Source organism: Pseudophryne corroboree, chromosome 1 (assembly GCF_028390025.1).
Source record: "Pseudophryne corroboree isolate aPseCor3 chromosome 1, aPseCor3.hap2, whole genome shotgun sequence".
In the NCBI taxonomy this organism is placed as follows: domain Eukaryota; kingdom Metazoa; phylum Chordata; class Amphibia; order Anura; family Myobatrachidae; genus Pseudophryne; species Pseudophryne corroboree.
This window is the reverse complement of record NC_086444.1, coordinates 1002384126-1002400696: the sequence shown is the minus strand read 5'-3', so window position 1 is coordinate 1002400696 and position 16571 is coordinate 1002384126. Positions and strand designations below refer to the sequence as shown.

General features: G+C 41.0%; 2 pseudogenes; one reads left to right on the top strand and one right to left on the bottom strand.

Moving 5' to 3' along the window:
* Positions 1 to 8880: 8880 nt before the first annotated feature.
* LOC134947584 (5S ribosomal RNA) lies at positions 8881 to 8999 on the bottom strand (annotated as a pseudogene).
* Positions 9000 to 15875: 6876 nt separating this feature from the next.
* LOC134939447 (5S ribosomal RNA) lies at positions 15876 to 15994 on the top strand (annotated as a pseudogene).
* Positions 15995 to 16571: the final 577 nt, after the last annotated feature.

Sequence of the window (16571 nt, the reverse complement as noted above, 5' to 3'; positions counted from 1 at the left end):
TCATACAGGATGGCACATGATGCAAAGAAGAAAAATAAGTGCAAGATGGAATTGTCATTGGGCCCTCCCACCCACCCTTATGTTGTATAAACATGACATGCGCACTTTAACAAACCAATCATTTCAGTGACAGGGTCTGCCACATGACTGTGGCCGAAATGACTGGTTTGTTTGGGCCCCCATCAAAAAAGAAGCAATCAATTTCTCCTTGCACAAACTGGCTCTACAGAGGCAAGATGTTGACCTCATCCTCAGATTTCTCACCCCTTTCAGTGTGTACATCCTCCTTCTCACAGAGTATTAATTCGTCCCCCCTGGAATCCACCATCATAGGTACCTGTGTACTTTCTGGAGGCAATTGCTTTTAAAGGTCTTCCCGGAGAAATTTATAATTCATTTTGATGAACATCATCTTCTCCATATTTTGTGGAAGTAACCTCCTACGCCGATCGCTGACAAGGTTACCGGCTACACTAAACACTCTTTCGGAGTACACACTGAAGGGGGAACAACTTAGGTAAAATAAAGCCAGTTTGTGCAAGGGCATCCAAATTGCCTCTTTCCTGCCAGTATACATACGGACTGTCTGACATGCCTACTTGGATGCTGTCACTCATATAATCCTCCACCATTGTTTCAATGGTGACAGAATCATATGCAGTGACAGTAGACATGTCAGTAATCGTTGGCAGGTCCTTCAGTCAGGATCAGATGTCAGCACTCACTCCTGACTGCCCTGCATCCCCGCCAGCGGGTGGGCTAGGAAATCTTATCTCGCAGCCCCAGTGGCGGGAGAAAGTGAAGGAGGAGCTGTTGGCGGGTCACGTTCCGCTTGAGATGACAATTTCCTCACCAACAGGTCTTTGAACCTCTGCAGACTTCTGTATGCCGGAAATAGAGATACAACATAAGCTTTAAACCTAGGATCAAGCACGGTGGCCAAAATGTAGTGCTCTGATTTCAACAGATTGACCACCCTTGAATCCTGGCAAAGTGAGTGAAGGGCTCTATCCACAAGTCCCACATACTTTGCGGAATTGCTCCATCTTAGCTCCTCCTTCAATTTCTCCAGCTGATTCTGCAAAAGCCTGATGAGGGGAATGACCTGACTCAAGCTGGCAGTGTCTGAACTGACTTCAAGTGTGGCAAGTTCGACAGGATGGAGAACCTTGCACAAGATGGAAATCATTCTCCACTGCGCTTGAGTCAGGTGCATTCCCCCTCCTTTGACTATATCGTAGGTGGATGTATAGGCTTGAATTGCCTTTTTCTGCTCTATCCTCTGAAGCATACAGAGTATTGAATTCCAACTTGTTACCACCTTTTGCTTCAGGTGATGGCAGAGCAGGTTCAGGAGTGTTTGCTGGCGCTCCTGTCTTTGGTACATGGTGGTTGAATGTCGAAAGTAGCCGGCAATTTTTCGGGCCACCGACAGCATCTCCTGCACACCCCTGTCATTTTTCAAAAAATTCTGCACCACCAAATTAATTGTATGTGCAAAACATGGGACGTGCTGGAATTTGCCCAGTTGTAATGCACGCACAATATTGGAGGTGTTGACCGAAATCACAAATCCCCAGGAGAGTCTAATTGGGGTAAGCCATTGTGCGATGATGTCCCTCAGCTTTCATAAGAGGTTGTCAGTGGTGTGCCTCTTAAGGAAAGTGGTGGTACATAGCAGAGCCTGCCTAGGAACGAGTTGGCATTTGCGAGATGCTGCTACTGTTGCCGCTGCTGTTGTTGCTGCAGGAGGCAATACATTTACCCAGTGGGCTATCACAGTCATATAGTCCTTAGTCTGCCCTGTTCCACTTGTCCATGGTTAAGTGGACACTGGGTACAACTGCATTTTTTAGGACACTGAGGACTCTTTTTCTGATGTCTCTGTACATTCTCGGTATTGTCTGTCTAGTGAAGTGGAACCTAAATGGGATTTTGTACCGGGGACACACTAGCTCCATCAATTCCCTAAGTCCCACTGAACTAATGGTGAATAACGGATGCACGTCTAACGCCAACATAAGTGTCAAGGCCTCAGTTATCCACTTTGCAAACTGCTGTCATATTTCACCTTCCTCACAAAGGACTGTTGGACAGTCAATTGCTTAGCTGAAGTAGAACAAGTGGTCTTCCGACTTCCCCTCTGGGATGACGATCAACTCCCAGCAGCAACAACAGCAGCGGCAGCAACAGCTGCAGTAGGCATGCCACTCAATTATCCTCCGGAGGATTCCCAGTTAGGAGAGGTTTCCTGAGTCTTGCCAGTGACATGGCCTGCAGAACTACTGACGTTCCTGACTGAGGAGGAAGTTGACGTTGAGGGAGTTGGTGGAGTGGCTTGCAGGAGCTTGGGTACAGGAGGAAGAAGGGATTTAGGTGTCAGTGGACTGCTTACACTATTACTCAAAGTTTCACAACTTGACACTGACTTCTGATGAATGTGCTGCAGGTGATGTATAAAGAAGGATGTTCCTAGGTGGTTAACATCCTTACCCCTACTTATTACAGATTGACAGAGGCAATACACGGCTTGACACCTGTTGTCCGGATTTGTGGAGAAATAATTCCACACCAAAGAGGTGGCTTTTATTGAATTTTGCCCAGGCATCACAATGGCTTCTTCATCCCATGGACAACAGGTGTCTCCCCCGGTGCCTCATTTAAACAAACCACATCACCATTAGAATCCTCATCGTCAACTTCCTCCTCAGCACCAGCAACACCCATATCCTCACCCTGGTGTACTTCAACAGTGACATCTTCAATTTCAATATCAGGAACTGGACTGTGGGTGCTCCTTCCAGCACTTGCAGGGGGCATGCAAATCGTGGAAGGAGCCACCTCTTCCCGTCCAGTGTTGGGAAAGTCAGGCATCGCAACCGCCGACACACTTGGACTTTCCTTGGGGATTTGTGATGCCATCTCAGAATGCACAGTGCTTTTCTGTGCTCTTTCCAGCTTAACTCTTTTAATTTTTCTAGCAGGAGGATGAGGGCTTCCATCGTCATGTGAAGCTGAACCAATAGCCATGAACATACAGATGGGTCCATGTTTATCTTGGCCTTTAATAGGATTAACTGAGCCAGGGCAGTCAGACTTAATCTCCTGCTGTAATGACTTAATACCCTGCTATATTGTTCTCTGTATTGTATTTCAATCCGACAGTGGATTATGATATTTTGCCGCGTTCGGGTTTCCGAGACAGGCGGGAAAACCCGAGCCAGGCTCGTAACCGAACTCGGAAAGGCAAAGTCCGGTAGGGTTCGGGTCTCTGAGAACCGAACCCGCTCATCTCTACCCAAAATATTTGGGGAAAAAATTTGCATTGGAAATTTACACCGGTACAGTGGGAACTTATCTATAACGCCTCTCAATTATCTAAATGTGCTTATCATATAGAAATGCATTTCAAACTGCTCCATAGACTATATCTTACTCCGACTAAATTACATAAAATGTGGCCACCTGTATCTAAAAAGCTGCTGCTTCCACCTGGTGCATTCTCGCTCCAGGCGCTAGTAGGGCTGGAGCCGGCCCTGATCTCAGTGATATACTAAAAATAAAGGGACACAATCCTAAAGGGTGCAAATCAATACCAAATATAAATATACACTAGTATGTAATACACTAAGCACTTAATAAAAGGATATATGGATATGTCCTAGTGATTATAAATGCAGCTATCAGAAAAGTGGACTGGAAAATCACTCAAGAAATAACAATGTAGCAGGTAAGAATGAGAGTACAAAGATAATTGGATAAAATAATTAAGAAAAATGTATTACTTTGTACAACAAATTACACACAAAAAAATGTATGATAAAAGTAAGTAGTAACCAATAATTAAATTGCTTTGGTGAACTCCTGTACAGACCATGAGAAACAGTCCTTATTACATCCGGTGATTGTATAGATGGTGTTGGTGCAAGTAAGCCCAGAGTTGCTGGGGCTGCTAGATGGTGTTAGTGCATTGATGTGAAGTCCTCTATAGTGAGACCACAAATGCTACGACAGAGAATTGTCAGTCAGTATGAAATAGTGTCCTTCCCAAATTGATAGGGTAATGCTCACTGATGGTAGGGGTTCAATGGCACAAACTCCCAGTAATGCAGATCCACGGTGTGTTCATGCTGACAGCGTGGCTAGGCGCACACTTGGGCTGGATGGAATTCGGCTATCAGGGAGCCTCCAGCAGGATATCCTTTTAAAGCATTAGTAGATCATCCATCTTTAAAGGATCAAGGTAGCAGCACACAATGATTTTGAGCAGAGGTAGGCAATGACATCACCAACGGTGTAGCACAGGCAGCACCCGGAAAGGACCATTCAGGTGTACAGAAGAGGTCCCTTAATGCATTTCTCCGCTGTAGTTGGCTCGCAGTTTCATCAGAAAGCATAGGTGAGTGTGGGGCAGAGCCAACATTTAAAGGATCTAGCAACCAATCCACATGAGCTAGTAATTGGTGGTTACAGGTGTAAAACATTCATTGATACTAGGGCTGTAATGTTTCACAGGCAAACAGAGCAAAAGCTGTTTAGTGATTACAAATGATAAGAACATATGATATCAATACATACTTATGCATAATAAACAGAGAATATAATGCATATAAAAGTAAACAAAGTGCTTAGTGACAAACAGGCATGTTGTAGGAATGGCAAATTCACAAATTTAGTTTTACATTTTAGAGGTATAGATATTAAAAAAAACAGTAGTTACTGTAGAGCCCCATGGCTCAGCAAACAAATGCAGGGGTCTGAAGTATGAAGAGACCTGGGATTAAATCTGCTGTTGACTAAATATTTTTGTTAATTCATTTATTAGTATCCTTATTAATTTTTATTCATATTGTTTCCTTTGCTTGTAATACAGATATATAATTATGTAAATATATAAATATCTATATTTGCCGGGCAGACAGGAAGACTGGCAATAAAAATGTATTGTATTATATATAACTAAAACAAGTAAAGAACCAAACTAGATAACACTGGTGTCAATGACAAATATTAAGATAATAAACAAAACCTCAAGTGTGACTAAAGAGCGCTGTGGCTCAGTAAACTGATGCAGAGGTCTGGAATATGAAGAGACCCGGGTTCAAATCCAGTGTTGACTAAAAGTTTTTATTAATTAATTTAATAGTATCTAATCAGTTTTATTCATATTTTTCCCTAGTTGTAATACAGATATATAAATATGTAAATATATAAATATCTATATTTACAGAGCGGACAGGAAGAATAGAGAAAGTATGGTCTTATATATAACTGAAACAAGTAAGAAACCAAACTTTATAGCACTGGTGTCAATGACACCTTTAATATAATATAGATAAAGAGCATGTTAAGTATAGTTTCTCTAGTAAGTATACAACATAATTATTGTTTCTTTACCAAACCCAGCCAAATCTCATCCTATCCCTCTGTTCCACGCTCTCTATGTACCCCATCTGTGTCACCCCTGTCTGTCTATCCCTCCTCTTAGAATGTAAGCTCTTACGAGTAGGGCCCTCTTCCCTCATGTGCTTATCCTTTTCTTACTTTAATAATCTCAACTGCCCATATCACACAGTTTTTTGGTCACATGGAACTTATCTCTGTCATTTACTGGTGTAGTTATGCTTAGTTACCCTGTACTTGTCCTATATTGTCTTCAACTGTAAGTCACTGTTTTCCTGTTTTGATTATGTGCATATGTACTCTGTAATTGGGCGCTGCGGAACCCTTGTGGCGCCATATAAATAAAGGATAATAATAATAATAATAATAATTGTTAGAAATAAATATATATATATATATATATATATATATATATATAGTGTTCTGAAGTCCGGCACTCCCTCCGCTGGTCAGCTGCCCCGGTGCCCTCAGAATAAATACTGATAAATGAAACAAAAGCTGCGGCACTCAGGGTCTTGTACTTGAAAAATTTGTATTAAAGTTCAATTACATAGCGCACCCGCGCCCCAAAGTTCAGCGGGTGCGCTATGTAATTGAACTTTAATACAAATTTTTCAAGTACAAGACCCTGAGTGCCGCAGCTTTTGTTTCATTTATTTATATATATATATATATATATATATAATCACAGAAAGAAGGCGGCACTCAGAGTCTCGAGAACTTGGTGAAAAACCGACCCGTGTTTATTTCTTGAAATAAACACGGGTCGGTTTTTCACCAAGTTCTCGAGACTCTGAGTGCCGCCTTCTTTCTGTGATTGTACTAGGAGTATCACTCCTTGAGGAGGGCACCCGAGCAAATTCCCAGGTGGAGTGAGAGTGCCGGACTGCAGCGAGGAGTATATATATATATATATATATATATATATATATAAGTTAGCTGATGATAGCTTATTCAGTATATCCTGATTACCCTCAATAAAAGCTTCAAAGATGGAAAATTATAATGGGGATAACAAGGATAAGACCAATCGGTAATAAAGTAAAAAAATAATAATAGAAAACTAATATATCAAATATACGAACAACAATTATACATAGATACTTGTAGATAAACCTAGACATAATAATGGGAACAGCAATTTTAAGGACCAGAAAAAGGCTGCAAAGATTGAAAAGATGGGAGGGGCAGAGGAGGGGGGAGGGGATAGAGGGAATTAGGTAATAGTTAGATGTTATTAAGATGTATAGATTCATTCAGTCACCCAGGAAATCGCGTATCTAAACAATGAATCAAGAAGACTTCCCCCTTCTACAGAGGAGGCTAAAACGATCACCCCTCTCAAAGTAACCCTGATCTTCTCAATACCTTGTAGTCTCAGAACATATATTACCTTGATGACTCGACTGTACATGTCAATACAAAACTGTGTAAATTGGAGCCTCTTAGTATGTTCCGTCTATGTTCAAGGAACCTGATGTTCATGGTATGGGTAGTCCTCCCAACATACTGCATCCCACATTTACATGAGATAAGATAAATAACAAAGGTTGAGTTGCAATTGATATGACTGGAAATTTCAAATATTAGGCCCAGAGTAGCATAACGAAAATTAGTGCTTTTGTTCAATAAAAAGGTGCAAGTAATGCAGCTACAGTTGCTCTGTCGCATTTAAAGCAACATTTAACATTGGAAAGCTTATTTAACGAAGATGAATTTAGAGAATTTTCTTTGGATTCAGCTTTAAAATTGCTAGGTGCCAAAAAACTCTGAAGGTTTCTATTCTTTTTTAAAACAATTTTAGGTTCATCAGCCAGGATGATCTGGTCTCTAGGTCGACAATAACTAGGTTGACAGTAACTAGGTTGACCACTATTGGTCGACAGTAACGAGGTTGAAAGGGTCTCTCTCTAGGTTGCCATGTTCTAGGTCGACAGGTCAAAAGATCAACATGAGTTTTTCACAATATTTTTTTACCGTTTTCATACTTAACGATCCATGCGCACTATTATTAGGAAATCGTAACCTGTTACGAGCGCAGCGGCAGCGGAGCGAGGCACCTTGCCCAAAGCATGGCGAGCGAAGCAAGCCATGCGAGGGGACACGGTGCACTAATTGGGGTTCCCGGTCACTGTACGGAGAAAGCGACAACAACTCATGTCGACATTTCGACCTGTCGACCTATGCCATGTCGACCTAGAGACCCTGTCGACCTAGTTACTGTCAACTAGTAGTGGTCGACCTAGTTACTGTCGACCTAGTTACTGTCGACCTTGCATTCCACACCCCAGCCAAGCACGTGGATAGTATCTTATCTGATTTTAGGATGGCATAATTCTTTTTAATGACCTTTTTTATGTCCTTAGAACAGGAATTATATTTAGAAATAAAGATACAGATGGAGCCTTCTTTATCTTTGCCTGAGTAGTCGCAGGCGTGCACTCCCGGCGTGACTAGGCAATCTGTCCGCCTAGTCAAGCAGGGAGTGCAAGAGCCGCTTCCCATTAAAGTGAATGGGGAGCGTCTCCATCCGGGCGCGTGCGCCCGTCTAGACGGAGGCGCGCCTAGTCACAGAAGACGGGAATACAACGGAGGCCCCATCTGTAGGAATATGTTCGTATACTGTGGACACTACTGACTCCTCGCTTAAGGTGATTTTGCTAAGGATTGTTTCTTTATCTTTTGAGAAAGTATCCTCTAATGCGGCTTTAAGAATATGTTCTGGATAACCCTGCTCGGAAAAAGCACGTGTGAGCTCTTCAGCCTGTTGTTTGAACTTCTCAGGTTCTGAACAGTTTCTTAGGAGTCAACAAAGAGAGCGACCGTGCACCGGTATGTAATAAATTGCAGGGATTATAAGAAACCAACAAATGGACAATTATAATACTGGAAAGGAAATTTAAGCCTTTCAATTTTAGTCCCTATTGGTGGTGCGCCCAGAGCTAGAAAGTACAAGTACTACAAGGGGAGAGAGAGAAAGCTCTTGTGTGGGCGCACTCTTGAAGAAAGAAGAAAATATTCTTCAGTTATTAGTGAAAAATGTTAAAATTTATATTTATTGATCAAAAATTAAAAAATTACCCCTCTACGATCCAAGGAAAGGTGTAAACATAAGAAAGACGTGAGAAAATTTACAAATGTTCTGGTCTGTTAATCACATAAGAAGGATTAGAAAGGCTGCAGACACCTAATAGTCTAACACCCGTTTCTCCTGACCAGTACAGATAATCTGTATTAATGAGACCGACCAAGGAGGTCAATAATGTAGGAGGTCAAATAATGTGTCTTAGAAAACCACTGAAATCAGGTTAATACTAAGCAATTTATTATTCACCTGTTATTCCATGTTACGCAAAATTAGAGATATCTATGTTGACATGACCTGAACGCGGAAAAAAGTAAAGGAAGTTTTGAAAGAACAAATAGTGGTGATACTGCTGTTGGTGTCCACCCTTCAGAGGAAGGGGAATAGTCCCTACTCTACAACACCAGGTATTCCCAGGGAGTCTCCTCTCAAGGTACTGACCCGGCCCAACGCTGTTTAGCTTCCAAGATCAGACGAGATCGGGAGTTAGCAGCGTGGTATGATAGTAGAGAGGCTATCTACCAATGAGAGTGCACCTATATAAAGATGGTAGAGTAGAGATTTAGAAAGATAAAGCCATATAATGTGTAGATCTGCTTTCCACGTTAGGCGGGGTGAAACAATTGTCACTTAGTGGCAAGGTGCACCCTGGATCGTGGATGTGAGTCTACGGAAAATAGTAAGTGGTGAAGAGGAGAAAGATATTAACACTTTTAGAATTGGACTGGTGGTTGCTAATGCTAACCCTAGGGGGAGACCACGTCACAAAGTATGCAGCGTCAGGTGAATTAGTACATGAAAATATAATTCACATATATATTCCTTTTTGTGCAAAGCAAAAAATCATTACTTTGAAAAAACAACCTAAATGGTATAGCACACTGTATACAAGGGAAATGGAGCAATGTGTAAAGAATAGGTATAGCCTGCAATCTATAGGGTTATCGGGCTATATTGTGCACAGAAAATCCAAAATACTTGGCTTGCAGTGTTAATTGGTGTGCCAAATGAAAAAGGCACCTATTGCAGTGGTATTGGTCTGCAATCTATAGGATTATTAATATCTCAAATACATAACATGCAGTATTGAATAGTGTGCCAAATATAATGAGCACATATACCAATAATACTGGCCTGCGATATGTAGGATTACAATGCTGTAATGTGCACAGAAAATCACAACTGATTAATGTGCAGTATTGATAAATATGCCCAATGCAAAAAAGCACCTATAGAAATGGGAATTCAAACTTAAATTACAGATGGAAAATTAGAGATAGAAAAGTAATACTCAAAATGTCAGGGTCAGGAGACAGGTGATAATAAAGGATCCTCCAAGGACAGGTCCCATGCTGTAGTCCGTGGAAAACGTGTTTCGCCCGTTGGGCTTGTTCACTTCCGGGATCTCATGGTCGATACTGTGTGTGGGATTTAAAAACCCTGCTGGTGTTAGGTAGCAGCCAATGGGCTATACGTACCCAAATAGTCATGGGGGAGGAGGTATGGAGGTTCCCATAGAGACGCGGGAGGCCAATGAGAAACGGATTAGTGACGCATCCCAGCCAATCAGAGCATGGGTGCGTAAAATGACGTAGTATGTGGGCAGACTAAAGGGGAGGCTCACGGACATGAGTAAGGAGAGAGATAATATTATAGGAGCAATAGGGGAAACCTAAAAGCAGGGAAGACGGTGGCGCCATATTGGATATGGGATTGCCAGAAGTGCGTCCTATTATAGGGCATGCACTAGTGAAAAAAAGGGGGTGTATAAATAATCATATAGGGTACCCAGATATTAAATCTAAAGATTATGAATTGCTGACAGAATATATTCGGAATAGAATAAATGAATAAATTTGTCACACTAAAAAATGGGCGAGGGGTGTGGGAAAGTCCATGGGCACTGGAGGCCAATGAGAAGATTATTAACGTATCTTGGCCAGTCAGGGTATTGATGCCACTGATTCAATTGGCCTATGAGAAGTGAGTGTGCTCCTATAATGTACAAATGATACCAAGCTCACTGCAATGCAGGAAAAAGCAATCACTAAATTGAATGCTGTGGCGCCATATTGAAAAAGGGCAAAACTGCCAGAACTAGAAAAGAATGTATAAATGCTGTGCAAAAAAGATGTGAAAAATTTATTTATATATTAAAAAGGTAATTAAGGTTAAAAATTATTGCGCATGAAGGTATGTTGGTGTCCAGACTAGAGATGGGATCCCAGTGGTGCGTAAAATTATAACGCACCCTGGGATGAGAAAAATATATATAGGTAGCCGTTGCAACAAGGTGAGAGAGAAAAACAAAAAAAATATAAAAAATATATATACAGGGTGTTGAATACAAAAAGGGGGGGAAGGGGAGTAAAAGAGGAATGGGATTGAGACAAGAGATAGGGAGAACAGTGGAATAGCCATTGAAACAAAGTGAAGGAAAAAAGATGAAATAAGTGAAATATGTAAGGATATTCTATACATGGAGGGGAAGGGGAGTGAGGGGAAAATGGGATAATAAAAAGCGGAATACAAGGGGCAATGAAATATAGTGACGGTCTGGGGAACAAGGGAGATGTGTTGTAATGAAAAGTTATTAAGGATGTGGCTATGCTGATTACGTGGATAATAAAGGATTATATTTGGTATGTGGATGATATAAGGTTATAATATTTTTTATTATATATGGCACGTGACAGGTAGCGTCAGTAAAATTAATTAAGTAGACCATGGGGATACGGGCTACGGTGAGAACCTGAAACCCCTATTTATAACGAATACAGTGGGATGAAGAAAATTAATAACCCTAAAATTAGGGTTGCTGAGAATACTTGGCAAGAAAGGAAAAGGGTGAACGTGTGCAATCACCAAGTGTATTTAAAGGATGCTGCCTTAAGAGTAGGCAAAAAAAGGAAAAATTACGAATAGAGGTGAAATCTCAAAAAAAGGGGAGATGAAATACTGGGTAGAACAAAAAAGGAGAACTTGATGTTAGGTGGACAGTGAAATTATGGGGTGACACATGTATAAAAGAGTGCAGGTGGATGATTGAAAAAAGTAAGAAGGTGAGTAGGGGGAGATATGGTAGAAAGGGTTAAAAAAACCTGTGGAAGGTGATCATTAGGTGACGTGAAAAAGCAAAACAAAGTATTGTGAATTAGTTAGTCATACTCAGGGAGAAGAAGAAGAAATGTGAACAAGGTTGGATATGCTATTCGAGTTGATATGGAAGCATGTATGTGTGGTGTGTGCAGGTGATTAGCATTGTAGGGTTGTTGGGACACGATAGTGATGCAGTATGTTAAAGGGGAAGTGAAAGAAATGAAGAGTTAAATTAATGGGAGTGTAGAAAATATTGTAGATTAGGCAAAATTATAAAAAGGCACCATAATTTATATTTTCATTCAATCCAAGTGGTCTGAGACTCCCAAGGCGAAAAATCCATTCGCTCTCTTTTTTATATAGTTCTTTGGTCATATCGCCTCCTCGTATGCCCAAATTGATGCGATCTAAACCAAAGACTTTCAATTCCTTAGTTGATCCATTGTGTTGATGGTGGAAATGTTTGGCAACCGTGGTAAGTTGTTTCATTCGTGCCAGATCCTTAGATACATTTCGAATGTTTCCAATGTGTTCCAAGACCCTCTCTTTCAATTTGCGTGTAGTCATGCCGACATATTTCACATTGCAACTGCAAGTGATGCAGTAAACTACTGCTTGTGTGTTATAGTTGAAAAAGTGACGTAACTTGGTTAATTGGCCATACTTGTCTGTGACCGTATTGGTTTGCAGTATGTGTGTGCACGACTTACATTGGCCACACGGAAAGGAACCTTTTGTCACTGGCTTCTTGCGTATTGAGGTTAGCAAATGTCTCCGAACTAATTGGTCTTTGATGTTTCTAGATCTGCGCCAGCTCATCTGTACCGTGGGGCCCACAATGGGAGATAAATCCGGATCCATCCGAAGTATAGGAAGGTGTTTGGTTATGGCATCCTTGAGCATCCTTGAGCATTCTCCATTAGGGGCAAAATGTCCCTATAAATCTGATAGTCTCTTCATTTTCCGGTATTACCTTTTAGTCCCAAAGATTAGGTGATCTCTCTTGATAGATGTGGTAGCCTGATAGGCTCGTTTGAGTGACCGTTTGCTATACCCTCTGGCATGAAGTCGATTAGTAAGTTCCCAACTCTTGGTTTTGTAGATGTGGTCCTCGGAGCAATTACGCCTTAGCCTGAGATATTCTCCTTTGGGTAAATTCTCAATAGTCAGAGGGAAATGTGAACTGGTTTGGAGAAGGAGACTGTTGGTTGCAGTCTCCTTCCGATATAGCTCTGTTTCCGAATAGCCCGTGTGAGATCTATAGATATTTAGGTCAAGAAACGGAACCCTGTCTGAACTAATGGTGTGGGTCAACCTAATATTCAAATAATTGGTATTGAGTAATCCAATGAATTCCATTAATAGGTCCCTTTCTCCGTTCCAGATAATGAAAACGTCATCGATATACCTCAACCACAATTCCACATGTGTAGTGTATCTCTCATTTCCTGAGTTGAAGACATATAAAAGCTCCCACCATCCCAAAAACAAGTTGGCGTAAGTGGGAGTGCATGCTGCACCCATTGCGGTTCCCCTTATTTGCAGAAAAAATTGGTCCTGAAATACAAAGTCGTTTTTAGAAAGGACAAAATCAAGCAATAACAGGAGAAAAGCAGAGAAGTCACTGGCTCCTCCTTGATCCAAATAATGTTTCACAGCTGTGATTCCTTGGTGGTGATTAATGCTCGTGTAGAGTGCTTCTACATCTAAAGTTACCAATAGGAGATTTTCTTCACAGTGTATATTATGAATTTTGCGTAGTAAGTCCGCTGTATCCTGCAAATAAGAGGGTAGAGAAAGGACAAATTCACGGAGATGGAGATCCAAGAACCGACTTGGTTGTTCCAGAAGTCCACTGTTACCAGACATAATCGGTCTTCCAGGTGGTACGGAGGCATCTTTGTGTACCTTGGGAAGTAAGTAGAAGGTGGGTGTTTTCGGATTCTGAGTTGTTAAATATTTTTGCTCTGATTTGGTGATGGTACATTGTATTGCCGAGTGTTGTATTATGGAATTGTAAGAATTCACAAATCTGGTGGTTGGGTCACTAAGAAGTTTCTTATAGCAGGAGGTGTTATGGAGTTGCCGGTATGCCTCAGTAATATACATTTCTCGTGGCCAAAGTACGATATTACCGCCTTTGTCAGACTGTTTGAAGATGACATCATGCCAGGTTTCCAATTCCTGTAGGGCTTTGCGCTCATTGAATTTTAGATTCGAAGGGAAATGATGAAGGCCATGTCGAGTTTGGGCGTAAATTTCATCAAATTCTTTGGAAACTCTGTTCAGAAACATCTTAATCTCTGGGTTATTATTATCAGGAGGAAAGAACGTGGATTTGGGCCTACACTGGGGCCTATATGTAGCTGGTACATCCATGCTTGATTCGGCCTGTAGTTCTTCCAACTCACGAATGGCATTAAGATCATCAGCGGTAAGGTCGGGATCAGCGATATTCTCTGATTGTCTGCCTTGCTGTTTGGAGAAGAATTTTTTTAGAAGAAGCTTCCTCCCGAACAGTCTCGTATCGTGCTGTCCTTGGTATGTCCCAATCTGAGTTTCGTCCGTCGTTTCTCCTTTCCCCCTCTCCTGGTTTTCCTCGTGTTCAAATGATTTTTAACCATAATTACCTTTTTAATATATAAATAAATTTTTCACATCTTTTTTGCACAGCATTTATACATTCTTTTCTAGTTCTGGAAGTTTTGCCCTTTTTCAATATAGCGCCACAGCATTCAATTTAGTGATTGCTTTTTCCTGCATTGCAGTGAGCTTGGTATCATTTGTACATTATAGGAGCACACTCACTTCTCATAGGCCAATTGAATCAGTGGCATCAATACCCTGACTGGCCAAAATACGTTAATAATCTTCTTCTCATTGGCCTCCAGTGCCCATGGACTTTCCCACACCCCTCGCCCATTTTTTAGTGTGAAAAATGTATTCATTTATTCTATTCCCAATATATTCTGTCAGCAATTCATAATCTTTAGATTTAATATCTGGGTACCCTATATGATTATTTATACACCCCCTTTTTTTCACTAGTGCATGCCCTATAATAGGACGCACTTCTGGCAATCCCATATCCAATATGGCGCCACCGTCTTCCCTGCTTTTAGGTTTCCCCTATTGCTCCTATAATATTATCTCTCTCCTTACTCATGTCCGTGAGCCTCCCCTTTAGTCTGCCCACATACTACGTCATTTTACGCACCCATGCTCTGATTGGCTGGGATGCGTCACTAATCCGTTTCTCATTGGCCTCCCGCGTCTCTATGGGAACCTCCATACCTCCTCCCCAATGACTATTTGGGTACGTATAGCCCATTGGCTGCTACCTAACACCAGCAGGGTTTTTAAATCCCACACACAGTATCGACCATGAGATCCCGGAAGTGAACAAGCCCAACGGGCGAAACACGTTTTCCACGGACTACAGCATGGGACCTGTCCTTGGAGGATCCTTTATTATCACCTGTCTCCTGACCCTGACATTTTGAGTATTACTTTTCTATCTCTAATTTTCCATCTGTAATTTAAGTTTGAATTCCCATTTCTATAGGTGCTTTTTTGCATTGGGCATATTTATCAATACTGCACATTAATCAGTTGTGATTTTCTGTGCACATTACAGCATTGTAATCCTACATATCGCAGGCCAGTATTATTGGTATATGTGCTCATTATATTTGGCACACTATTCAATACTGCATGTTATGTATTTGAGATTTTTTGCGCATATTAATAATCCTATAGATTGCAGACCAATACCACTGCAATAGGTGCCTTTTTCATTTGGCACACCAATTAACACTGCAAGCCAAGTATTTTGGATTTTCTGTGCACAATATAGCCCGATAACCCTATAGATTGCAGGCTATACCTATTCTTTACACATTGCTCCATTTCCCTTGTATACAGTGTGCTATACCTTTTAGGTTGTTTTTTCAAAGTAATGATTTTTTGCTTTGCACAAAAAGGAATATATATGTGAATTATATTTTCATGTACTAATTCACCTGATGCTGCATACTTTGTGACGTGGTCTCCCCCTAGGGTTAGCAACCACCAGTCCAATTCTAAAAGTGTTAATATCTTTCTCCTCTTCACCACTTACTATTTTCCGTAGACTCTCATCCACGATCCAGGGTGCACCTTGCCACTAAGTGACAATTGTTTCACCCCGCCTAACGTGGAAAGCAGATCTACACATTATATGGCTTTATCTTTCTAAATCTCTACTCTACCATCTTTATATAGGTGCACTCTCATTGGTAGATAGCCTCTCTACTATCATACCACGCTGCTAACTCAGGATCTCGTCTGATCTTGGAAGCTAAACAGTGTTGGGCCGGGTCAGTACCTTGAGAGGAGACTCCCTGGGAATACCTGGTGTTGTAGAGTAGGGACTATTCCCCTTCCTCTGAAGGGTGGACACCAACAGCAGTATCACCACTATTTGTTCTTTCAAAACTTCCTTTACTTTTTTCCGCGTTCAGGTCATGTCAACATAGATATCTCTAATTTTGCGTAACATGGAATAACAGGTGAATAATAAATTGCTTAGTATTAACCTGATTTCAGTGGTTTTCTAAGACACATTATTTGACCTCCTACATTATTGACCTCCTTGGTCGGTCTCATTAATACAGATTATCTGTACTGGTCAGGAGAAACGGGTGTTAGACTATTAGGTGTCTGCAGCCTTTCTAATCTTCTCATGTGATTAACAGACCAGAACATTTTTACATTTTCTCCCGTCTTTCTTATGTTTACACCTTTCCTTGGATCGTAGAGGGGTAATTTTTTAATTTTTGATCAATAAATATAAATTTTAACATTTTTCACTAATAACTGAAGAATATTTTCTTCTTTCTTCAAGAGTGCGCCCACACAAGAGCTTTCTCTCTCTCCCCTTGTAGTACAGTTTCTTAGGAGTCTCAGATATTGGCTCTTCGGAATGTTATCTAATTAAGGTTTT